The 25,769-nt window shown below is 42.8% G+C and overlaps 1 protein-coding gene across 4 annotated transcripts in view; it reads left to right on the top strand.

The window, feature by feature from the left end:
- Positions 1-25,769, top strand: part of LOC131682018 (cGMP-dependent protein kinase, isozyme 2 forms cD4/T1/T3A/T3B) — a 589,291-nt gene that overhangs the window by 33,707 nt on the left and 529,815 nt on the right. For 3 of the 4 annotated variants that reach the window (XM_058963167.1, XM_058963165.1, XM_058963166.1), the window contains one exon: positions 6,938-7,622. The gene's annotated coding sequence lies outside the window, so the exon portion shown is untranslated. Of the gene's footprint in view, positions 1-6,937; positions 7,623-19,748; positions 19,895-25,769 lie in introns of those variants that run through there. The other variant, XM_058963168.1, reaches the window with a different exon arrangement.

Here is a 25,769-nt window from a genome sequence, read left to right on the forward strand (position 1 = left end):
ACGGACCGCTACAATTATCCTAACGCAGTGTTTTAGTGAGCGCCATTGTCTGTATCGTCTGCTAATTGTAGTATGTGATTCTGATGGGGAGCCCTTCTGAGAACCTAGCTCTACAGCTTCAGTAGGACAACTCAAAAAAAATATGGCGAAAGTTAAACAAAATGGAATAAGTTGTTTGTAATTTATTTATCAGCAGAACGAAAACTTGTCAGTTACATAAACTTTGTATCAAGTCAAGGAAAAATGTATGTAATGTAATAAGGCTCGGAGTGACAATTGCGCAGAGAATCATGATGATGATTCTTGTATTGGAAGTGCTGAAAAGTGTACCTATTGTGGGAGGAGTCTACATGACCTATTAATACGTACACTTCACTCTTGCAGAAATACTTAACACAAATACTAAGCTTCGTAATTTACCACCACAAATCATTATGCGCTCTTGGCTGAGAAAGAGTATGGCTCAATTTTTCTGTTGAGATACTGCCAAATATACCAGCTCGAGAAAACTCTGACTGCTTCTGGTCTTTAAAATTTAAGAGTTTTCAGCAGTTCCAACAACACCAAAAGTTTCATGTGACATTTCAACCAGAGCTTCAATTTTCCGTAGGACTGGTTGAACCTAGGTTAGGGATCGGCAACTTTGTGATATTGCGGAACTCATCCCAGCATCGAGAAGACTTGAATTCTCCATACTCAGCACACGCAATTCAGCTCGACAATTTCCCAACAGTCGTGTTGTCAGCAAATTTGCAAACTTATACCTCAGCAAAGTGACCCCCAATCTCCCCCATTGGCTATGCTAATATCAGGGCTGGCGGAACACGTGGGTAGTATAGGTAGTCCTACCCACTCGAAAATTACCGAGGGGGGAACTACCCACTCGAAAATTTGGAACAAACCAAAACCTGAGATTAACCACGTATGTGTCTCTCGCACAAAATGCATGCATCGGAAATTCTTGATGTACAACAATTTTTTATTTTTATTCAGATGCAATATTTTTTAAAATATCGGATAATAATTAGGATTTCTTTGCGAAATCCAAATAATTGTTCATATTATTACCAAGGGGAATACATTTTGATTCATCTACATCTTAAAACGAGAAATTCAGATTGATGCACAAAAAAATATTAATACACTTTTATTCGGACTAAAGGATACAGTTGGGAATATTAGGCTTTTTATAGGGATGACAAAATACACACATAAGATGGATTGATTCCAAAATCAGAGTAGCAGAGACCGTATCTGAAAAAGTGAAAAGAAGGAGAGCGGTCAACAATGACAGGAAAAAAATAAATTAAACTTGCAGCATTTTGGCAAACGGAAGATCACTGCCAGGATATCATGGACCGGATCACCGACTGGCCTCCTTGGATCCGCTGGGGGGTACATTATTCCTGGTAGTAGTTAGTATGCCAACCAAAAGAGAGGAGATAACAACTAAATTTGGATACCTGCATATCCATATTGGGGAGATCGAGGATAGCCAGCACATTTCGGACTGCAACGAGGCCGAACGGATTTATTTAACGGAGATCTGGCGCTGGAAAACTAAGTGCACGACCAGACAACATGTTTAATGTCGCGATAACCGTCACCACAATCGTAGAGACCGCTCTCCATGACCCCAATACGCCGGAGATATGCATTCAACGTATAATGATTGGACATGGCCAAAGGTATCAACCGAAGGAAGTCGCGACTTTCATCCATACCCTTTAACAATGGTTTATTGATACCTCTGGGATTCCTAAACTTCCATTGTACCAAAAAATTTGCCAATTTTAGAGCATCCTCTGAAAAGAAATATTGAAAAACTCGTTGAAGCTGCGGGATCTTTCATAAATATCGCCTTCTAATGTCAAAGTTTCCGCCTTCTCATTACCAGTCTAATCTAAGTGTAGTTTTTCTCATTACCCGGAATGGAGCAATGTGAAAGAACTCAAGCTAATATTTGTTCCTGGTAATCGGATACGATTTTTCAGATAAAGCACTCAGGAACTCCCATATTTTCCTCAGGAAAAGCAAGGCTTGCTTTCCATGCTTCATCGACCGGAGAGCCTCCTTGGAAGTGTAACGATGTGGGCAGGGTCAGTGAATATCACACTATAAATTTTGTGGGGAAAATGTTTGCAGCACAGCCTCTTTTAAGATCGCTCTCATCAGTGCTGTCATAATAATCACCATTGAAGCTATGCATAGCTCTCATCATCAGCGGAACGTTATGGTGATATGAACGCTAAAAGGCTTAGCGCGAGCATCATTGGTATTAGATAAATTTGTGGGTTTGAAGAACAATCATTACGATTATATACAGCATTGACATTTCATCGCAAAACGTCTATCGTTAGAATGTTGATCTACATGGAATGCTGTTGTCGCCGAAGAAGGATTCTTGGTTCCGTGAATTTCAATCAAAGGTCAAATCGAATACACAACGTAGGACCTAGCCGCTGCACGAAATATTGTTTCTTTCGTTAATCTGTCGACGAACCGGTGCCAATAACCGCGTTTTTCAGCTTTCATCAAGTTTTTTGTTTGCGTTTCCTACGACACGTATATGTGGAAAAAATCGGGCAATCGGACGTTCAAAAAGTTCTTATAGGACCTGTTCTCGTACAATTCTGAGGACTCACTGCCAACCACGGGATGGGACACCGCCCACGGTTGTTGGCACAGGGCACACGTTTCGTCTGACCCTTAATCGCAGTGTTGAGAATCAAGCCAATCAAAACGTGCTTCCACCGGAGGAATTTCTCATATTCAAGATGGTCATATTGAAATTATCGCAAATATCAAGCAGTAGGATAGATCGGTTGTCATCGTGAAGACCCCATTAATTACCGTGAAAGTTGAAGTTTTCTAGAACCAGCTGAGGTGCAATGTATATGGAAACAATGCCAATAAGTCCTTGCCTTTGACTCGGATTTGACAAGCAACAACTTGACTCGGATTTGACAAGCAACAACTTGGTACCGAGCGAAAGCTAATCGGATTGAAATGATAGAACATTTTGATCCACACAAACGTTCCTCCATTGTGTTTTTTTCGGCCCTGGCGGATTGTGGAAGATCTACGTCGGAAGTTAACCAGGTTTTAGACAATGCAAGTATTTTGTAAAACCTAGGAAAATAATAGGACTGACATTTAAAGACACTTGATTTTGGATGTCCTATGTAGAATTTCCGAGACTAGGAGCCACTTAATTTGGGTTTTGTAATAGCACCCTTCGAGGGACACCTCTTTCGAAAAATTCTAGGCACATTAGACGATGTTCCCTCAATATCCCATCAGAATCTCGCGCTTTAGTGAATAAGCTTAGAAATTAGTCGTGGTCGACGACGTAGCACTCTTTAGCATTTCTTTTCGAAGTGTTGCTTAAAAGAATCCTTCAGCTTTTATTCGTATAATTCATATGAGGGATATGTCGACAGTTCCTACGGAGGCTCTCCACAGAAGGAAAACTTTTCATGATTCTCTCCGCATTTTCCAAACCGTACCTTGTTTCCACAATGGGTAAACCTGCGGTCCCATTGTTTGCAACGACAGCAGTTCATGCCCCCTGGCACAAAAAGGTAAACAGGTAGACAAGCCCCGTTCAAAAGAACAAGGTTTGGAAGAACAGATCTGGCGATGGGCTCAAAATGAGGCTCAAGGAAAATAAGTTGTTTTCTTGCACTCCTTGATTTTTGCTGAACGCAATTACTTGCATACCAGAATTTTCACTGACTGAAGCAAAGCGTTCTGAAAGGAGCCAACCCCATATTTCGCATTTAAGGCCCCTCTCTTAGACTACACCATCAATCTCTACTTCCTGGGCGGGTACGTTGACCAAATACGCGTCTTTGGTCCGGAAGTAGACCATCCAGGTGCCGCTTCTATTGATGGATATAATTTGTATTGAAAAGGAGACTTATCAGCATTATTTTTGCCATCGGAGAAATGTTCAAATCGACCTTTATTCAGGCTGAAAGGATGTCGGTCTTCGTACCTTCTCATTAATCAACACTATCCTGCGGGTTTAGTACATATTATATTATTATATTATATATTTCCTGATTATACATCATATTATCATGATTTAATCTGTTCCACAATATTCCGCCACGTCACTTGGTCAGTTGCTACTTGTCTCCAACCTCTCAGGTGCCCGATACTCGCCAGGTTCTGCTCCACTTGGTCCAGCCACCGGGACGCTGCGCTCCTCTGCGTCTTGTACCTGCCGGGTTGGAGGTGAAAACCAACTTGGTGGGATTGTTGTCCGGCATCCTCACAACATGCCCCGTCCACCGTACCCTTCCAGCTTGAGCTACTTTCCGGATACTTGGCTCACCATAGAGTCGCGCAAGTTCGTGGTTCATCCTTCTCCTCCACACGCCATCCTCCTACACATCACCGAAGATCATTCTCAGCACCCTTCTTTCGAAGAATTTGAGTGCTTGCAGATCCTCCTCGAGCATTTTCCACGTTTCGTGCCCGTAGAGAACCACCGCTCTAATCAGTGTGTTGTACATGGCGCATTTCATGCGGTGGTGAAGCTTCCTGGATCTCAAAGATTTGTGGAGCCCTTAGTAAGCACGACTTCCAGAGATAATACGCCTTCTGATCTCCCGGCTGGTGTTATTGTCCGCAGTCACCAATGAGCCTAGATAGGTGAACTCGTCAACCAACTCGAACTCGCCGCCGTCGATCGTAATACTACTGCCCAAGCGTTCCCTATCGCGATCGGTTCCGCCGGCCAGCATGTACTTCGTCTTGGACACATTTATCTTCAGTCCTACTCGTGCTGCTTCGCGCTTCAGTCGGGTATACAGATCTGCTACCGTCTCCTTGTTTCTACCGATCATGTCCACGTCGTCAGCGAAGCACACGAACTGTCCGGACCTCGTGAAAATCGTGCCCCGCACGTTGAACCCCGCTCTTCGCATTACACCTTCCAGCGCTATATTGAACAACAGGCAGGACAACCCATCGCCTTGGCTTAGTCTCCTGCGTGTTTCAAACGGACCCGAGAGGCCGCCCGAAATTTTGACACAACATCTTACACCATCCATCGTAGCCTTAATCAGTCTTGTCGGCTTCTCAGGAAAGCCGTTCTCGTCCATCATTTCCCATAGCTCCACACGGTCCACCGTGTCATATGCGGCTTTAAAGTCGATGAACAGGTGTCGGGACCTGGTATTCACGGCATTTTTGGAGGATTTGCTGTATAGTAAAGATTTGGTCGTTTGTTGATCTGCCGTTGATGAAACTGGCCTGATAACTCCCGACAAATCCATTTACCAGCGGTGATAGTCGCCGGAACAGAATCTGGGATAGCACTTTGTAAGCGGCATTTGTCACTGTTATCGCTCTGTAGTTTTCACAGTTCAATTTGTCGCCTTTCTTGTATATCGGGGTGATGACCCCTTCCTTCCACTCCTCCGGTAGCTGTCTTTCGATTATTCGGTGCATGCTTTCCGTCAGTTTCTCCGGACCCACCTTGAAGAGTTCCGCTCCTAGACCATCCATAACACAATCGTCCTCCTCCAACGCCCGATTCTGCCTGCGAACCATTCAGATGTTCATTGTAGTACTGCCTCCACCTTACGACCACCTCACGTTCGTCCGTCAAGATGCCACCTTCCTTGCCTCTACACATTTTGGCCCGCGGCACAAAATCGTTGCGAGAGTAATTCAGTTTCTTCAAGAACGCCTGCGTTTCCTGAAAGCGATACAGCACCTCCATCTCCTCTCTCTCTCAGACTCTTCCAGGCGGCGCTTTTTGTCCTGAAAAAGACGAATCTGCTGTTTTCACTTCCGTCGATATGGCTCCACGTTCTGACGAGTGTTGCATTCTTCTCGTCCAATATCTCTTGGCACTCGCCATCGAACCAATCGTTCCGTCGACTCCTCTGTACGTATCCCAGGACGCTCTCCGCAGTGCTGCGGGCATAGTAAAGAAGGTTTTATCGCGGGAAATGAAAAATTAATGCAGCGAAATTTAAAAGAATGGAGATATTGGTACTTAGTTGCGGAACATTTGTAGTATCTGAAATCAACAAACACATTTTCGCTGAGCCGCCGGTCATACAGCAAGTTCACAAAGGGCCAACAGCTATTATCAGGAAACTTTCATTTTCACTTATACACGCCATATCTGAACTTTCGTTAGCACGGGTAGAAATCACTCCAAATCTTACTACCCACTCGGGCAGAAAATGTTCCGGCGGCCCTGGCTAATATTATAAATGGTCGAAAATAATTTCTTGTACTAAAAACAAAACCCGACCCACAACCGGGGTCAGTTCCCTACGCATGCCACAAACGATCTCTTCACTCGCAAATAACTCTCTGGTGCGTAGAATTCCTGCAAAGCTGTTCTCTTTACGGATTTCGGTGAGACAACCACAACATCTTTTAATCCACCAAACTATCAAAATCCCTAATCATATATTTTGATTTTGAACGATCCGCAGCTATTAATCAAATGAAAGCCACTTACTGTATCTAAGTTGGATCTTAGTAGCGCCATCTGCTGTTGGTATTCAACGAAATTTGCTCTATTCTTCACGTTTAATATATTCTCACTCCTCCATTATCTCGTTGCGTAAAAAAGTTGTTTGTGTTTACTTCAGAACGCGAGTCCACACTCGACAGCAGAGGAGTTAGCCGTAAAGAACATTCATAACAGGTTCGCTTGTATACCTATCTACAATCGTACAACACACACAACGGAATCCCCTTGTGGTGTCCATCCACTTAACACATTATTTGCCCAACGATTTTCGAGATCTCTTTACCATAATAATGCATTCCACAAACAAACATACGGTGTCTCGTTTAGCCACCCGCTGTCATACCTCTACCTATATGCATAAGTAGATGATATTATATTGAAACGGTTTCTAAAAATAATCTCGTCATTTTTTATTTCTCATATTTGCAGACTACTCACTCAACCACCAACCCGACAGACGATAGCTTATTAACAGTGATCTTCTTTGTCACAGCCCAGTCGAACGTGTCACTTAATCTTGTGTGCAATCTAGACTACCCATTGCGGAAAATTGGTAGTACCTTAACGCAGTGCATCGATTAATGTCAGCAAATATTAGTAACAGTGCGTAGCAAAATATCGTCTAACAAAGTGCGTAAACGAAACATATCGATCCAAAGTTGAATTTCGAAATTTGTGAATGTGCAAAAATAGATCATCTCAAAAGTGGGCAAAATAACCCAAGCCAACCAGTGAAGCAAACGGAAGAAAACGCCATAAAACGTAAAACAACGAAACCTTTAAGTAGTGAGGAATCCACGGACAGCAACACCGAAACAGTGTAAGAGTAACAGTGAGTGGATCATCATTATTTGCCATACCTAGTAGAATACCAAGTAACGCAGCCAATCCTCGTCTGTCATCTGTGAAAGTTTCCCCATACTGAAACGGAACGCGAAAAGTGCAATTTCGAAAGAAGTGTTCAGTGTAAATTATCTAGTCAAAATTGTGTTCATTGTATGCATTTCTGAAAAAGTGCCTTCAAACAGCCCACGGAAGGTTTAAAACCTTCACAATACTGTTTCCCTTCCAAGAATTGCAACATTTACTACGAGCTATGGAACCGCATTGAACGGTAAGTGATCAGTCGATGTGATATGTAAATCCGCCCTTCAAAGCTAATCAAAACAACCGAGATCAACTCGGGGTAATTAACCCACCACACCACACTGACACCGTCACCAGATCGAACAGCACCGCACCGCACCGACGCAGATCACGCCCGATCGTAATAGAATAGGAAGGAAGTAATCACGGCAACTTATTTTCAGCCGGAAAATTGATCAAGTGCCAACTAATTTCGGGTTTCGGGTTGGGGTTGGGAAGAGAGATGTTTATACCCGGCGGGTATGGCTCGGTGGCGGCCGGCGGCAAGTTCATTCATTACTTTTTCTTCTCCCTCACAAAAGTGTGCCTCGCATTGGTGTGATAATGTCGGTCAGTGTGTGTGTGGTTGGTGTTTGGTGCGCAACAAGTTGCCGTCGGTTGCATCGGGTGGTGAGTTTGGTGGTAGTTGATGGTGTTTGTGAGCTCGTGATTCCATCGTGGTGTGGTGAATTTTTGACCCATACCTATACAGGGGACTGATCTGACCTCCGACTGTTGCGAGAGTGTGCGGATTTGGTTGAAGTATGATGCATCAGCTGTTTTGAATGTTTTGAAGATCACTACCGCTATGGGCAACAGGGCTGCCGGATTGAATTTGTTTTGATTTTTGCTTGGATTTTTCTTGGAATATTTATAATATTGGAACCAAGGTTTGTAAAACTATAATTTTTGTGTGTTTTAGAAGGATGCTGGAAAATTTAGAATACAAGCGTAAAATAATTCTGTAAAAAAAAAATTAGATGCAAGCGTTCTAGTTAAATTTCAATCGGAAGCAGCGTTCGTTGCGGTGTGGATGCGGACGTAATTCAGGCACGTAGCCAGAGGGCGGCTAGGGGGCTAAAGCCCCCCTGAAATTTCTCCGAAATAAAATCAAGAAAAACATGTTTTTCGGTGACTCTTCACAAATCTGTATCTTGTTTGTTTTGAACAACAACTTACTGAGAGAATGTTGAGGAAGATTGCTATTTCGAACACCGGTCACGATATCTACTCAGTATGTTGGGTGCGACAAATTTTCAAATTGTGTGACAGAAGGACAAAAGAAACTGTTACTTTCATTCTTGTCGTGGTAATCTGTCGAGATGAGTGAGTCGCAGAAGCAAGAGGTGGTGTTCCAGCCATATACGGAGGCTATTGACTTTCGACCTTTTCTCATAAGACACATAAGGCATTCGTGATGTGAAACATTTGCTGAAGGTGAAAATGGAGATTATGCTTGCGTAAGTAGCCTTTGTCGAGTTCTACCATCTCAGGCATTCAGCGCTTATACCGTTCAACAAATGAACACAGGCGAAACCAGTCATTTTGCATAATAACTTGTAACACGTGATTTCTGTGACGCCGCTACAATTATGATTCCTATATATAAGGACGATGAGAAAATCAATGTTCGATTTCAAGAACTGCACCACGACCATTAAAAGACTCATGGACCATTTGAAAAAAATGGAATTCATTATAAATCAAGGAAGCAATTCTCGATATTTCATATAGTGTTTTTGTTGTGAGAATCTAGGTGGACCGACCCATTTCCTCCTACCTGTCCCTGTACGGGCAAAACATAATGTGATATTTTCATGTTGGTACGACATTTAATTAGTAAGGGCCTGGAAGGTGTAAATTTTTTAATATTAACAGCCTTAGTACTCAAAGAAGAACAAAGAATTGAAGGAAGAAAGTTGAAAACGCGTAGAATAGGGTCATATAAGCAAGTTAATTAGCTTTTCGGCGACTTAACCCTTTGTCTGCTCCCGGAGTCAGTACATTTTCGCCAAAGCTGCGTCAAATATCTAAAAATCAAGAGCCAGCACCATCATTGAAGAAGTCCAAACTCGTCATCCGCAAGGGTATGAAACAAAGATGAAACTAGATGTTCGCGAACATGAACATGGCAGTAACAACGATTATGACATGAAAGTGTTAGTTAGGAAAAAATCCCAGCCTAGTAAACGGGTCTGCACGCGCAATCGCTAGTCGCTCGCATGAAAATATATAAAAGAATATACCCACGAATCATATACACTCGTATATTATTTACCTCGCTAATATGCAGAAGCATACACAGTAGCAGTATGACGAAGTGTCGTGATTTTATCCTTACATTCCATCCGATATCAATTAATGCTAAATAACATATTAGTCAATCGTTCATAATGAACTTTATGCTGCAACCAGCAATAGCATTTTAGTCGCTTTCTATGGTTTTCAATTGATGTCTATGTAAGTTTTTGAACGACGTGACGATACAGCGAACAGACCTCAGCAGGCAATCACGGAGTGCGACTAAAATGTTGTAACTGGTTGAATTATAGATTCAATAATTTAGGATTATTGTTACGATGTCATGTTTTCAATATGTGACAGTCTTTCGTTTTATTTTTGTTCGTAATAGAATAAGAGGAGCGAGATGATCAGAAATCATAGAAAAAAGAGAGAAAAAAAATCAATCAATTAAAATCGACTCAAGAGCACCTCTTCTATATTTCTATACACTCAACTCGAGTGCTTCCGGAATTACGCTCTGATCCTCTCATTTTCGAAAGACCATTACGTCTTCGTTATCTGCAGGACTTCGATGCGTTAGCTGCAACATTTTTAATCCAAGCTGTTTCTTCAATTGTGTGAAAAAAGAACCTGTAATTAAACAGACATTATAGCTTTGATCAAGTCATCAATCATTTTGCAATCTTTGTGGTAATTGTGGAAAAAATTAAAACAAATTAATTTTATTCGAAAAACAAACCAAGATTGGTGTCAATATTTTTATTTAACGTAGTCACGAATTGACTTAGAAAGTGTAACCGAAATCGTCATAGAAAGTTGGTCATACACCTTGCTTTTTTATCCAATTCGTTTATTTGGAAAGGCACGTTTGCGTTAGCTTAAAGGTGCCATTGTTTTCTTTGTTTTACATTTTGAATTTCTTAAAACTAGGGGATTACACATTTAAATATAATTTTGTTTCTATATAATGAAACTAAAGAAATTTTACAGCTAACTTACCCATATATAAGAGGGGATAATATAATATTCGTAAGATTAGGGGTGTGGTGTCATTTTGCGTATATTTTGTATAGTAAAGCACTTTAGGATTTTTAGAAGGGAGGTTGTTGGAACAATTAATTATTACCTAAGCGGAACATTTTATAAGCATATTAAAATTAGAAATAACTGAAGGGAGTGTTACAATTTTATTATGATTAGGAGGGATCAATTAGGGCTATTTTTAAGTATTGGTACTGTTGGGCATTTCTTAACGAGATTATATATTGATTAACTAAAACTAGAAAACCTTGGGGGCAATTAAGTTTTGGGAAGATATTCAAGGGGGAGGAGGGGCGTGAAGTCCTACATTTGCGTATCAGAGACAGGGGAGAGAGGGTGGACTAGCCTGACAGGCGGAGGGGGGGGGGTGGTTTAAGATATCAAACTTTCAGTTTCCGGCATCGGGAATCAACGGTAAGGATTACAGATTCGAACGTATGCATCACTTATTGGGGCGCCGGGCGGTCTCGATTCGGCAGCGGATCCTCCAGACGATTTCGTAGAACGGCTCAGATGCGGATTGGCACCACATCGCGTTGCGCGTGTGATGTTGTGCTTTAGGTCTCGTGTTTGTTGGGCCATTCGACAGAGATGTTTTGTGTCATCTTGGAGTCGCTTCAAACTATAGTTGGAGTACGGTAGGTGGAAGAGGGTACCTCTGGGAATGATAAGAGAAATTATAGGGGCTGTTAAATCTGGATATTGATGGTTTTTAGGAAGGTGTATATGAGGGACATGTAGAGGAGATCGCGGCTTGCCAGTACATCTCGAACCGGGACATTGGGTGATCTTCCTCGCGCCCAAAGGGAATCCAACAGTTGAGATCTGGCAGAGCAGTACTCGGTGCATGCTCAGACAATATGTTCGATCTCGTGATAACCGTTACCACAAGCGCAGATATCGCTATCCGCGAGTCCAATACGTCGGAGATGAGCGTCCAGTGTGTAGTGATTGAACATGAGTCGAGACAACACGCGATGGAAATCCCGACCCACTTCCATCCTCCTGAACCAAGGTTTCGTCGATACGTTAGGAATTATCGAATGTAGCCACCTTCCTAGTTCACCATTGCTCCATGAAGTTTGCCAACTTTCGAGGGTTCTCTGATGAGTTACACCGAAAAATTCGTTGAAGCAAATTGGTCTTTCATATATGTCACCTTCTAAAGCGCCTGCCTGCCTGCTAAAGAGTCCACTTCTTCACTACCTGAATGGAGCAATGCGGGAGAACCCAAACTAGGGTAATCTTGTACGATCTTACAGACAAAATACGCAGGTGCTCCCAGATTTTCCTCAGAAAATATGGAATGTGCTTTCTAGGTTTCATTGAACGAAAAGCTTCGATTGAGCTGAAGCTATCCGAGACAATAAAGTAATGATCGGTGAGCAAAGTATCAATGATCCCAAGGGTTACTGAATAGCAGCAAGTTTTGCGACGTGAACTGAAGCAGGATCATTGAGTTTGAATGAGGTGGTGAGGTTTTGATTGAATATACCGAAGCCAGTGGAGGCTTGAATCGTCGGTGTTAAACATCTTGTTTCAGTCGACTTCTCGAAATTTACTATGAAATATGCTTGGGATCACTTGCGGACGTATGTGATCCGGGATTCTCGTCCTTCATGGATGTGTCGAATACAGTTGAATCAGAAGCATGAAAGAGATTGACACGGTTGGGATAGTATGAAGAAGGATTGATATTTTGTGTCATGTAATCGAAGTACAAGGACATAAATCGGGTTTGAGAATTGAGCTCGACAAGCCTTTCGAAATTTGCAATTACTAACGGGTTCAAGATATCGCATCGGATGAGCAATCGATATGAGAGTTCCCAAAATCGATTTTTCAGCGGAAGAACGCCCGCCAGCACTTCTAAACTCGTCGTATGTGTCGAGAGCATGCAACCCAAAGCAATACGCAAACAACAATATTGGATTAGCTCTAGTTTCATGAAATGTATGTTCGTAGCGAAGCGGAAACAGAAACTCCCGTACTCCCTCACCGACAATATCGTTGTTTGGTACAGCCTGATCAGGTCTCCTGTGACAGCCCCCCCATCCCGAACCAGACCCCTAGATATTTGAAAGTTGAAACCTGAGCAATAGTTTGACCCATTAATTGAAGCTGTAGTTGCGCTGGTTCACGCTTCCTTGATAATACGACTAGCTCAGTTTTCTCCGACGACCAAGCAGACAAATTGTCCAAGGTATTTTGGAATGGTTCTTACAGATCGACGGTTTTAGGACCTGTAACAGAGACCACACTGTCGTCTGCAAGCTGCTTAGCGTGCAGGAATTGACAAGACATTCGTCAATGTCATTCACGTTAAAGTTGTGGAGAAGGGGGCTTAGACATGAGCCCTGGGGAAGACCAATGTAGCTAATTTGTGATGTTGACAAATCACTATGCAAAAAGTGCATGTGTTTTTATTTGAATTTCTATTGAGAGCAACGCAATGCAAACGTTCGTCCCTTTTCCGTTGCGGAAACCAAATTGTGTATCCGACAGTGAGCCATTTGCTTCAACCTAATTGTCGAGGTGAAACAAGATCACTTTCTCGAACAACTTTCGGATACAGGACAGCATGGCAATCGGTCGATACGAGTTGTGGTCGGAGGCTGGTTTTCCAGGTTTATGAATGACGATGACCTTCACTTGCCTCCTGTCATAAGCGACAATATTACCCCCAAGAAACTTGTTAAATAAATTCAACAAGCGTCTCTTGGCAGAGTCTGGCAGATTCTTTAACAAGTTTAATTTGATTCTGTCTGTCCCTGGGGCACCATTGAAAACGGTGTTTCGTTCGCGTTATCGTGAGAGGACGCGGCGCGGTACATCTTCTGTGCTGGAGCGGAATTCGGACAAACCTTCTTGGCAAAATCGAATATTCAACGGTTTGAATATTCCATGCTTTCGTTGGTATTGTTTCGGTTTCGTTAGCGCAGGGCCGTACCCCAAAGAGTGCTCATCGATGTTTTTCTCGTTAGCCCGTCGACGAACCGGCGCCAGTATCTACGTTTTTTGGCTTTCATCAAATTCTCCATGCGCGTTTCTGCCATCGCATACTGTCGGTTTGCTGGCTGGTAGCCCGTCGTCCCGAAAGGTTTTATACGCGGCGACCTTCTCCGCGTACACGACGGAGCACTCTTTGTGTCACCATGGGTTGGGAGGACCCCCGCGAGAGTTCACGTCTGGTACGCGTTTAGTCTGAGCTTGAATCGCGGTATCGAGAATCAAGCCAGTCAGGAAGCCGTACTCTTCCTCCGGAGGAAGATCTTGTGTCGACTTTACTTTTCCGAAAATCGCGGTAATACGAAACATTGATTGTTTTTGGTGGCCCTGAACCGATTGGCAAATGGTCGCTGCCGTGGGGATCAGAGACTACCTTCCACATGCAATCTAACCGCACCCATGCTCAAAATGGTCATATTGACGTTGTCGCTCAAGAATTGAGGTAGATCGATTATCGCCATAAAGGCAACCCCATGCAGTACCGTGGGAGCTGAAGTCACCTAAAACTAGCCTCGGTGCGAGGAGGTGTTCCGCAATATCGCAAAGTTGTCGGTGGCTAACTGAGGCTCTAGGGGGATGTATGTGGAAGCAATGCAAATGTCTTACATTCTGGTCTGGCAAGTGATAACTTCAATGTCTGGTATCGAGGGGAGGTCGATTCGATTGAAAGAATAGCACTTTTTGATCCCCAAAAGTACTTCTGCGTAAGAGTCTTCTCGATCCTAGCGAATAATATTAAAATCGTGAAAGTGTAGATCTATTTCTGAAGTAAGCCTTGTTTTGCATAGTGCAAATGCATTTCGAGTTATTTAGTAAGATTTTAAAGGAATCGATTTTCGGGATAATGCTTCTGCAACTCCACTGTAGAACAGTGATTAAATCCGTGACCTCGTTCGATGAATTAGCCATCAAATGCTATAATCGCTGAAAGGAGGGGCCATTTCGCAGTGAACTGCATCAAACATGTTTTTACTGCGGGGGGAAAGCTTATCAGGATGCTTTTGAGAGGGTCAGAAATATTTAGTGCTGTAAAAATACTGTCCACAATGTCAGAGAAATGTATTAAACCAGCGCTGGTTTCTTTCTCTGGCTGAGAAATGGGAACTCTTGGGGTTTTTAATGTTCCTGGAAGTGCTGGGAACTCCTTTTCTGAGCTCAGGTTTCTGAGACCGGGCGCGACTTGCTTCGGTTTTGCGCCAGTACTTTCAGGCCTTTACGGCGAAGCTTGGGAGAGGAAATGTTCTTCCTTTTTCTAATGCTGGAGTTCATCAAAGTCACCTTCGTGAGTGGACTAGTTGGTATAGATGTTCGTAGAAGCCGATGGCGTAGCTGTCTTAAGCATTTCTGCAAAAGATCGCTTAGAGCGTCCATGAAGGAAACGCTTAACATTCTTCTTGCGCTGTTTGTACGCAGGACATGCCGGGAGATCTTGTGGGTTTCCCTCACAGTAGAGACAGTTTTCGACATCCTTTTCACAGGAATCATCCGCATTTCCCGAAATGGGCCTTATTGCTGCAATGGGAGGCTTGTTAGCAATTAGGACAGTTCATGACCCACGGTACAAAGAGGCGAACAGTTAGACGAACCTTGTCAAAGAGGAGGTAGTTGGGTAGAATAGAACCGGCGAAGGTCACCAGATAAGAATCTGAATTCACGTATGTTTTCTTCCCATCAGCTGATGCTGAATGCAACAGTTTGCACTCCAGTATCTTCACTGGCTTAAGCATGGGGTCTTTGAAACCGCCAGTCCCATGTTTCAGCAGGTCCTCGCAACTCAGACACGAATCGGAAATGACCCCACAGACTTCAACCCTGTTAGCTGGAATATACACTCTGTACTCCTTCGTAAAGGGTCCGTAGTCGGCAATATCATTTGCCTGATTTAAACTGTTTACAACCACCCGAAGCTTGTCAGGGCGAGTTTTCGATATTGCTGTGATGGCCGAATACCGATCCGTCAGAACTCGAGAAATCTGCAACAGATTCAAACACTTTTTATCTTTAGTCCGGAAGAAGATCACGAAGGGCCCGGTGGCCGAGCTTAGATATACTTTGAGCCGGGAAGCCGATTTTGTTTCGACGTCCATCTCACCACGAGATGAATCGCCGCCAGGGGAAGTCATTTTTTCACGAGCCTATTGCCCAGTGCATATCCTACTAAACCAAGAAGGGGAAACGTAAACTAATACTTAACTTGTGTAGGTAACGGTATCCAGACGGTTCACTAGAAGAGCACTGCTTCGCTGGTCACTGGCTGGCTAACGGCACTCAGAAACAGAAACACAAAAGAAGGGAAAAAATACTGAAATCTCGACTAGGCGTAGAGTGTGCGAAATAACCTTGAACGCGGATTAGCACTATTTGTCGCAATAGAGTGTACGGACCGACAACAAAAGTCTTCTATCTCGACTGAGTGCTCGATAACGAATGAATGTCAGGACTTTGAATGAACCCGGACGAGTGAGTCTTTTGGCTCGCGAACTGCAGACGGTTGGACTGAGCGTAGCTGCGATTCAGGAGGTGCGGTGGCCTAGAACTGGAGAACGTGAATTCAGGGCGGTGAATCCCAACATTTCTTTCAAATACAACATCTACTATAGCGGCGGCGAAAAGGCAGAACATGGAGCCGGTTTCATAGTGATCGGCAAGCAGATGAAGCGTGTTATAAGCTTGAAACCGGTTAGCGAGCGAATCTGGGAATGGAGGTACGGGGCAAATTCTTCAACTACAGCTTGATCAACATCTATGCACCGACAAACGATAAACCCGATGACGTGAAGGACGCGTTTTACGAGTGTCTCGCCAAACTTACGGAGAGTGCCCAAAGCATGACGTGAAAATTGTTATCGAGGACGCCAATGCTCAGGTCGATAGAGAGGACTTTTTTCCGTGCAATCATTGGTAAGGAGAGCCTTCACTCTGTAACCAATGACAACGGCCTGAGATTAGTGACCTTCGCTGCAGCTAGAGGGATGGCCATCAGCAGCACTTACTTTGCACGCAAAGACATCCGTAAGCACACCTGGATGCACCCGAATGGCGAAACTTGCAATCAAATAGACCATGTCCTGGTAGACAGCCGACACGTCTCGGATGTTATAGATGTAAGGACCTTCAGAGAACCAAACATCGACTCTGATCACTATCTCGTTGTCAGTTAGATTCGAGCACAGTTATCAACCGTAGCGAACTCACGAACTCAGTGACCGTTGCATTTCAATATCCAGCGCTTCTCAGCAGAAGGTGTGACGGACGAGGACCGCCAGAAGCTTGATGAGGGGATAAGGGGAATCAACGTAGACGACAACCTCAATAATCTTCGGGAGTGGTGAGCACAGCAGCGCGAGAAGTAATAGGTACTGCTCAGAGACGATCCAGAAACGGTTGGTTCGATGAGGAGTGCCAGAGAGTGACGGATGAGAAAAATGCTGCCAGAAGCCGGATGTTAGTGTTTGGTACCCGGCAGAACGGAGAGTGGTACAAAGAAGCAAGAGGAGCCGAAAAAATAATTTACCGTAGAAATAAAAAGCAGTACGAGGAGAACGTCATTACTGAGGCGCAAAACAGTATGGAACAAAATGATATGCGGAAATTTTATGAAACTGTCAATGGCGTACGGAGAAAAACAGCGCCGCAATGACAGTGAAGGTAACTTGCTGACAGATAAAACTATGGTAGCAGCCAGGTGGAGAGAGCACTTCGAGACATTGTTGAATGGAGAGAATGTTAGCGCGTCAACGAACAGAATAAGGATATGTGATGATGGACAAGCTGTGGAGCCTCTGACGCTAGAAGAGGTGAAAAGGGCAATCAAAGAGCTGAAAAACTGCAAGGCTGCTGGAAAGGACAAACTCCCTGCCGAACTTTTCAAACACGGTAGTGAGCAGCTGCACGAAATACTTCATCGTACTCTTTTGAAAGTATGGGAAGAAGAAGAACTACCTGCTGACTGGCTAGAGGGCCTCATTTGTCCCTTATACAAAAAAAGACACTGACTGGAGTGCGCCGATTATCGAGGAATATCGCTCCTCAATTCGGCGTACAAAATCATGTCACGTATTCTGTTCAACAGATTGAGGCCGTTGGAGGAGTCTTTCGTCGGCGAATACCAAGGTGGTTTTCGTGAAGGCCGATCAACAACGGATCAAATGTTTACCCTGCGACAGATCCTAGATAAATTCTGGGAATACAACGTGCAGACACACCATATGTTGATTGATTTCAAAGCGGCGTACGATTCAGTGAAAAGAAACGAGTTATGGCAGATAATGGTAGAACATGGTTTTCCGACGAAACTGATTAGGCTGATTCGTGCAACGCTGGACGGATCGAAATCAAGTGTTCGGGTTGCGGACGAGATTTCGACGTAACCTTAGACGGATTGAAGCAGGGTGATGCGCTGTCAAACTTGCTGTTCAACATTGCTCATGAAGGTACCATCAGGAGAGCAGGCGTGCAAAGGAACGGTACCATTGTCACTCGGTCGCATATGCTCCTAGGATTTGCGGACGATATTAATATCATTGGAATCGACCGCCGAACAGTGGAAGAGGCATTCGTATCTTTTAAAAGGGAGAAAGCAAGAATTGGTCTCACAATCAACACCAGCAAGACGAAGTACATGATAGCTGGAAGAATACGTGGGTCCAATAGTGATGTTGGTGATGAAGTGGTGTTAGGTGGTGATAAATTTGAAGTAGTGGAAGAATTTGTGTACCCTGGAACTCTAGTGACGTGCGATAATGATGTTACCCGCGAGGTGAAAAGGCGTCTTGCAGCTGCAAATAGGGCTTTTTAAGGACTTCGTAGCCAGCTGAAAACCCGTAGTTTGCAGACGAAGACAAAATTCGCGTTGTACAAGACATTGATAGTTCCGGTTGCCTTGTACGGTCATGAAACGTGGACGTTAAAGGAAGTCGATCTTAGAACGTTCGGTGTCTTCGAACGTAAGGTGCTGCGAACAATACTCGGCGGTAAAGAAGAAAACGGCATCTGGCTGCGTCGCATGAATCACGAGTACCAAGTACATAAAGGAGTGGATATTGTCAAGCTAATAAAAAACGGCAGGCAGCGGTGGACTGGTCATGTGGCACGAATGCCGGAAGAACGACAGGCGAAGATAATATTCAGTAGAGAACCAGAAAGAGGCCGACGACTCCGTGGCAGGCCGCGTACACGATGGCTGTTTGCAGTGGAAGAGGATCTAAAAGCACTCAATGTCCAGGGTGACTGGAAGAGATTGGCCCAGGACCGGGTCCAGTGGAGGAGAATTCTTCATTCGGCGTAGATTCAACGAAGCGAATTGTTGCCCATCAAGTATCAAGTAAGTGCACCGTAGCCTGCATGATTGTAGACAGCAATTGTTCTCCCTTGTTTCCATACCAACTTCTCGTAAACAACCAGAGACCAAAACGTTAAATTCTGTTTTCCAAGCCTGACCACCGATCTGGCAACACTCTATCATTGGCTAGTAAGTGCTGCTCGTGTGATTGAAACAACTAAATTGGCGCAATTGCACCCACACTGGGACCGAGCAGTCGTGATAGTGAATAGTGTCAACAATAATAATTAATAAACCAACCAATCGACCACATGATAATAAATAATACAATCAAGAAGAGTACTGCTACCGCGAGAAAAGACGACACCGCCGCTGTGAGCGACCGACGCAACGCCTTTCGCCCCCATCATGTACATGGTTTTGGGCCGCCCGCCAATCAATTTGTACCCGATAAGTTCGGTAGCCGACGGAGGAGAACGACGAAGGAAAACAGCTCAGTGACAACAATAGTAGTTTTGTAGTTCCACTCTTGAACTGACTGCTGCCTGTCAGGTCGGCACTCGATGCCCGCTGGATGGTTGGATGAGGGCGGTAGATAGTACGGTGGAAAGGGAAAGTTGCTGTCCCATTCATCATCAACTAGTACCTAAATAACCACCACCACACAGTGTATAAGTTCTCGATTGAATTGAGTGCCTGTCTGTCTGTACCTGCTACCGCCACCGTCCGGTGCCGCCGGGTGGTCGAACCGGGCGACAGGGCGGGCGTTTAAGTCGTTGTTCCATCAGTACAGGCGAATCGGGCACCAATAAAATATTGCTAAAAACAAGCCGCCGATTTCAGTGCGTTTTTCACGCTCCTTCAAGTTACACCGCGCCGAGGAGTGTCGGCGCTTTCGGGAAGTGGTACGTATTGTAATTGATAGTTATAGTTTGTTGTTGTTCAATTGTGTGGCTATTGTTAGGTCTTATCAATAACTTTCGGGCGAAGTTACATCCCTTTGCTGTGGTCGGAGATGAGGTTGAACGCAGATTGAGGGCGGAAGATTACGTAGAGTTTTATAATGAGTGTATAATGTTCTGGTAATCAGTGGTTTGCGTAATGAAGCGGGTGACTTCGTGAAGCGCTAGAATGCAGCGTGAATTGAGAAAGAGGACAGAAGGTCGTGTTCTGTATAGTTTTAGTGGGGTGATTAGTGTATTTTGACCCTATTTGGAAGAATACCATATTATTTCGTTATTCGTTTCATCAATAATAAACAGTACGAAAATAAAAGTGACGAGAAATTTGATATATATTCGCGTTTGAGTGAAACTGAAAATTAGATCAGACGCCTCTATTTTTAACCTGCCATTTGAGCTATTGCTTTGACCAAAAGTGTTTAGGTTCTGATCTAACCGTTTAAATTACTTCGAATGAGATAATAGACAGAGGGTGAAAATGGGCTTAACACTCTATTTAGTTTTCAAAACTGTTGAGACCTCATCCCAAGTTCAATTTGAAGTGCACTTGTTGTTCCGCATTAGTATTAGATGGGTTCGTGACTCAAGCAATCGCCGTGAGAGTCGGCCATAATTGAACTGTTCCCGATTTTATCTGGAGCTGAACAAGTGGATTCACTTGACTTTAACCGCATGGACAGCGCGCGAGATCAATAACGTACCACTAGCCCCGGGTAGTTTGGCCGCTGCATGATCAAATTAATAAGAACTGCGTCATTGATATCAATTGAAGACGGCGATACCCGAGAAAATAGTCGGTGGTCAATAAAGATGGCGAGTTTTCTTCTCTGGGTGTCTCATTTACTTGCACTTGGTTGTGTGAGCAATTCCGTTTGGTAGTGCTGATTGGATGAATGCATTTTCAATTCAAATAAATCTGAATACAGTGAGTGTTGTTGGATTTGTTCGATTTCATCAATATTCACTGGAACGTCGGAGAATTCCATTTTTTATATTTACCAACTAGCAATTTACTTGCACCTCCACCAATCAAATTTGCTAGAAGCAAACAACCAGTACTTCAATGGACACGACGAAAAAGTTTGAAGTATTCGTAAATAACCCTACTGTGTATATTACAAATGCATGTTGATATCGTGGATTCCTTCAAGCGAATTAAGGGAATGTAGATTCTTTTGAATACCTACTGAATTAGTTTCAACAATTGAAAGTGATGTTGTGGAACGATTATAAACAATCACGCAGAATCGCGGTAAATGATTCCACTTGATTTTCGCCGAATCTACTGACACTGTTTATTTATGTATACCCTCGATAGTACACCTACCAAATTTTTTTTTTCATTTGTAAACTTCAACAAAATGCGATACATTTTATATAAGTTTTATGGGTTTCATGTTACTTCTGCATACTTTAGAGAGGTTATGTCAAGAGTTCTGTGCTTTTTTTTATATAACTAAGTTTATTTAGGCCCAAATACGGTAGCTTAACGAGGCCGATAATTTCATTTTTTTCGTATTTAGGGGCGACTTGCTCCCCTCTTATGTAAGTAAAGGAAAAAGGTAGGAAGTAGAGATGGTCGGGTTTCAATTTTTTCGAACCCGAACCCGACCCGAACCCGAGCGCATGAAAATTTAAAAAATCCGAACCCGACCCGAGCCCGAAATTATAAAATTTGAAAAACCCGAACCCGACCCGAGCCCGAACATTTTAAAACTTAAAAACCCGAACCCGACCCGTACCCGAGAATGAAAATTTTGTAAAACCCGAACTCGACCCGACCCGAGAATTTTAAAATTTGAAAACCCGAACCCGACCCCCCGAACCCGAAAATTTAAAATTTGAGAAGCCCGATCCAAATCCAACTTGCTAATACGGAGAATCAACCAAAGATCTCGAAGATTTTTAATTCTAGGCACCCGATCTGGACCCTTGACTCATCTAAGAATAGTAGAATCACTCGAATCTGAAGTAGCACCATACACATTGAGTTATATCTGCATTTGGAAAAACAAATCACTACCGAGTAGAATCCGCATTTATATTTACTATTATTGAACGTCAAATTTGTAACGTGCTGAGAAACTTGATAAATCATTGATATCTTAACCGGAAATTAAGTTAAATCGGCGGCCATCTCATGGGGAAACAGAAAGCTTAATGGTCACAGTTTCCAACAACCTTGCCCGTCGTAATTAACCAAAATTTCTGATTTTTTATCAGAAACCATTCCTGCAAGGCAGTTTTGTATAGTTTATTACATGTATTAAATTAAGCTATGGCAATTGGCAATTCGTATTCGACAGTTTACATGACGTCACCCACGTTACTGGTTGGAACGGTCAAGGGTATCAATCATTTTCTGACGTTATTTTATGCTTCAGATTATACGGTATACGCACCAATAGAGATGCTTCGACATCTCCAATGGAGCTCTCGGAACGACTCCAAACTTAAAAATCTGTTAATGGCTTCAACAGAACACACAAAATTTTTGCGATCATTTCGTTAAGTTCATGGAAATTCATGTATTTTCATGAAGGAATCCGGATCATGCAACAGCTCAGTCCGGGAACAATCTGACAGAAAGTGCTTGTATCATATATGTACCACTGATTTGATAATGGTGCTATTATCCCATCACCATGAGTGTCATGAACAACGAAACCTGGCGGAAGTGAAGCTAGGTTTAGGTCTGATGAAACAAAGACATTTTATAGAAAATAAATTTGGCCTAAACTATCTGCTTTTAAAAAAATAATGTGCCCTTTTTAAACTTGAGTAGCCATAATGACACCAAAGTACCACCAAATTTATGAGTTCAAATCCTTATTTTTCCGTTACAGTTTATTGCAAGAATTGCAAGAAATCTTTATCATAAACCAATTTGATTATTAAACTTCCGTGAAGGCAGGTACAACCTATTTGTTTCATTTGACCAATTTAACAGTGCTTGCTTAAAGTTTGTTTGGGGTACAAATGTACCCCACAAAACCGTTAGCGTTAGTGTTTTGTCATGTGTACATAATTCAAAAAAAAAATTATATATTTTTTTAAAAGCAAAATATCGATACATAGTAAGCGAGAAACTTATGTAAAGTTGTATAAGTAGCAACTCTGCTGAATAATAGTATCTGTTATTTGGTATAACAAAGCACTATAGCAAAGCAACTAGAAAATGCGTTTGGATCGGTATCGTAATTTTTGCTTTTGCGGATGAAAGAGTCAAAACACATTCGTGACTATGATTTGTATATACTATGAAAGACGCATCAGTCGAATCGTTATCTTCTGCAGCCCAGGCTCTGGAACATACTTACTTTATATACACGTACAATGCACCGGCTCTACCTATTCCTTCGACGCCTTCCTGTTTCATCTCTGTTACTGCATATTGCTGTATTTTTAACGTTTGTATTGGCGTTTGGTATTAAAAAAGCATCGGAATAAATATACTTTTTGACCGGTTTTTGAAAAAAAATGTTCAAAAGGAAATTTAATAAGCTTTACAACGTCGTATAAATGGTCATAATCGATTTGAAACTACCGGAGTTATAGCAATATGAAGAAAAAAAGAGAATTTTGACGTATTTTAAATACTATACAAAATGAAATATTACCTAATTAAATAGCCAAAAAACGAATATTTTTAGACAGGTTACTTTACGAATGATTTTAGAATAAAACTATCCAATTTAATTATAAATTTAATAAAAATTAGACATATTAGAGCGATTTTCGTTCTGGGGTACGAATGTACCCCACAAAACCGTTTACGTAGAGAAAAAGTCGCCGCGGTCTAAGTATCGGTTTTAAAGTACTTGTCGAAATTTATATTCCATTATAGAAAGTTGAATCGATATTTTCCGATAAATTCCTGCTGACTTGGTATATTACTAATTATCATGAAAAATAATACGCAAAGAGATTTTAGATGTGAAACACGTATTGTTGAATGATCTTTCATGAATGTTCGCTTAAATAATTCAGGCAGTTTGCGAATCTGAAGAGACGGAATTTTATGCAAGAAAATACAATATTTGAGCACCAGAAAATACGACGAATTCTAGCGATTCAGAGGTGCTAACATTAGGTACGGTTATATGTGTTATCCATTCGTATTACGAAGTATAATTCACTACTACAAAAAAGACTGCGTTTTGTGTATAGACGCAAACAGTGTCATGAAATGGATGGGTTGTTTTGTTCAAAACCCGAACCCGACCCGACCCCGATAATTCCTAAATTGAAAAACCCGAACCCGACCCGAGCCCGAAAGTCCAAAATTTCATAAACCCGGACCCGACCCGAACCCGAGAATTTCAAATTTGATAACCCGGAACCCGACCCGAACCCGATAAGCTTAAATCTACAGAACCCGAACCCGACCCGAAACCCGTCGGGTTCGGGTTTCGGGTCCAAAAACCCGAACCCGACAATCTCTAGTAGGAAGTGGGACACATATTGTAAAATTTTGTAAAATTGACGTTCTCGTTGGCTGGTTGATGATTGCACACTTTATTGTTGTGGTTTCCATCCTGTAATCGCAGGGGCGAGGGGAGGGTCGATATTTCGGATGATTATTGGCACTCCGATGCTGTCATGATGTTCTTGTGACATGTGTTATGATGTTCTGGATGGACGGTTATCAAGAAAGGTATGCATCGTAGACTCGTGATGCAATGCCATATTGTAGATACAGGGAGAGGTTGACGAGGTTCTACTGTGAATGAGAGGGGAAAATGTATTAAACTTGGACATCAATAGTTTTCAAAAGGTGTAGATAAGAAAAATGTAGGGGTAGTCACGGCTTGCCAGGACGTCCCGGACTGGCACATAAGGTGATCTACCTCGGGCCCGAAGCGAATCTATTAGTTGGGACCTGACAACACGGTACACTGCGCACAGCCAAACAACATGCTCGATGTCGTGATAGCCGTTCTGACAAACACAATGATCACTGTCAGCAAGCCCTATACGATGGAGATGCGCATCAAACGAGTAATGGTTGGACATGAGCCTTAACATCGTACGAATAAAGTCCCGGTTCACATCCAAGCCCTTAAACCAAGCATTCGTTGATACCTTCGGGATAATAGAATGTAGCCACCGTCCCAGATGCCCATTGCTCCATGAAGTTTGCCAACTTTCGAGTGTCCTCTGACGAGAGATACTGAAAAATTCATTGAAGCAAATTGGTATTTCGTAAGTGTCGCATTCTAATGCGCCCACCTTGGCTAAAGAGTCTGCCTTCTCATTGCCCGCAATAGAACAATGTGACGGGACTCAAACCAAGGTAATCTGGTAAGATTTTTCAGATAAAGCGCTCAGATATTCCCGTATTTTCCCCAGGAAATACGGTGAGTGATTTCCAGGCTTCGCCGCATGGATGGCCTCAATGGAGCTGAGACTGTCCGAAACGATGAAGTAATGGTCTACGGCCAGGGCGTATGATCCCGAGAGTATACTGAATGGCAGATAATTCTGCAACGTAAATTGAAGCAGGATCATTGAGTTTGAATGAGGCAGCAAGATTTTCATTGAAGATACCGAAGCCTGTGGACCCGTCGAGAATTAATCCGTCAGTATAGAACATTTTGGCGCAATCGACTTGATGGTATTTGTTATAGAAAATATTTCGGACCACTTGTGGGCGAATGTAATCCGGGATTCCACAAATCTCTTCCTTCATGGAGCAGTCGAAAAATACAGTTGGAGCAGAAGTATCTAAGAGATGAGCACGTTTAAAGTTATACGAAGATGAATTGATGTTCTGTGCCATGTAATCGAAGTACAAGGACATGAATCGGGTCTGAGA

The sequence above is a fragment of the Topomyia yanbarensis genome, chromosome 2, assembly GCF_030247195.1.
Source record: "Topomyia yanbarensis strain Yona2022 chromosome 2, ASM3024719v1, whole genome shotgun sequence".
Lineage (NCBI taxonomy): Eukaryota > Metazoa > Arthropoda > Insecta > Diptera > Culicidae > Topomyia > Topomyia yanbarensis.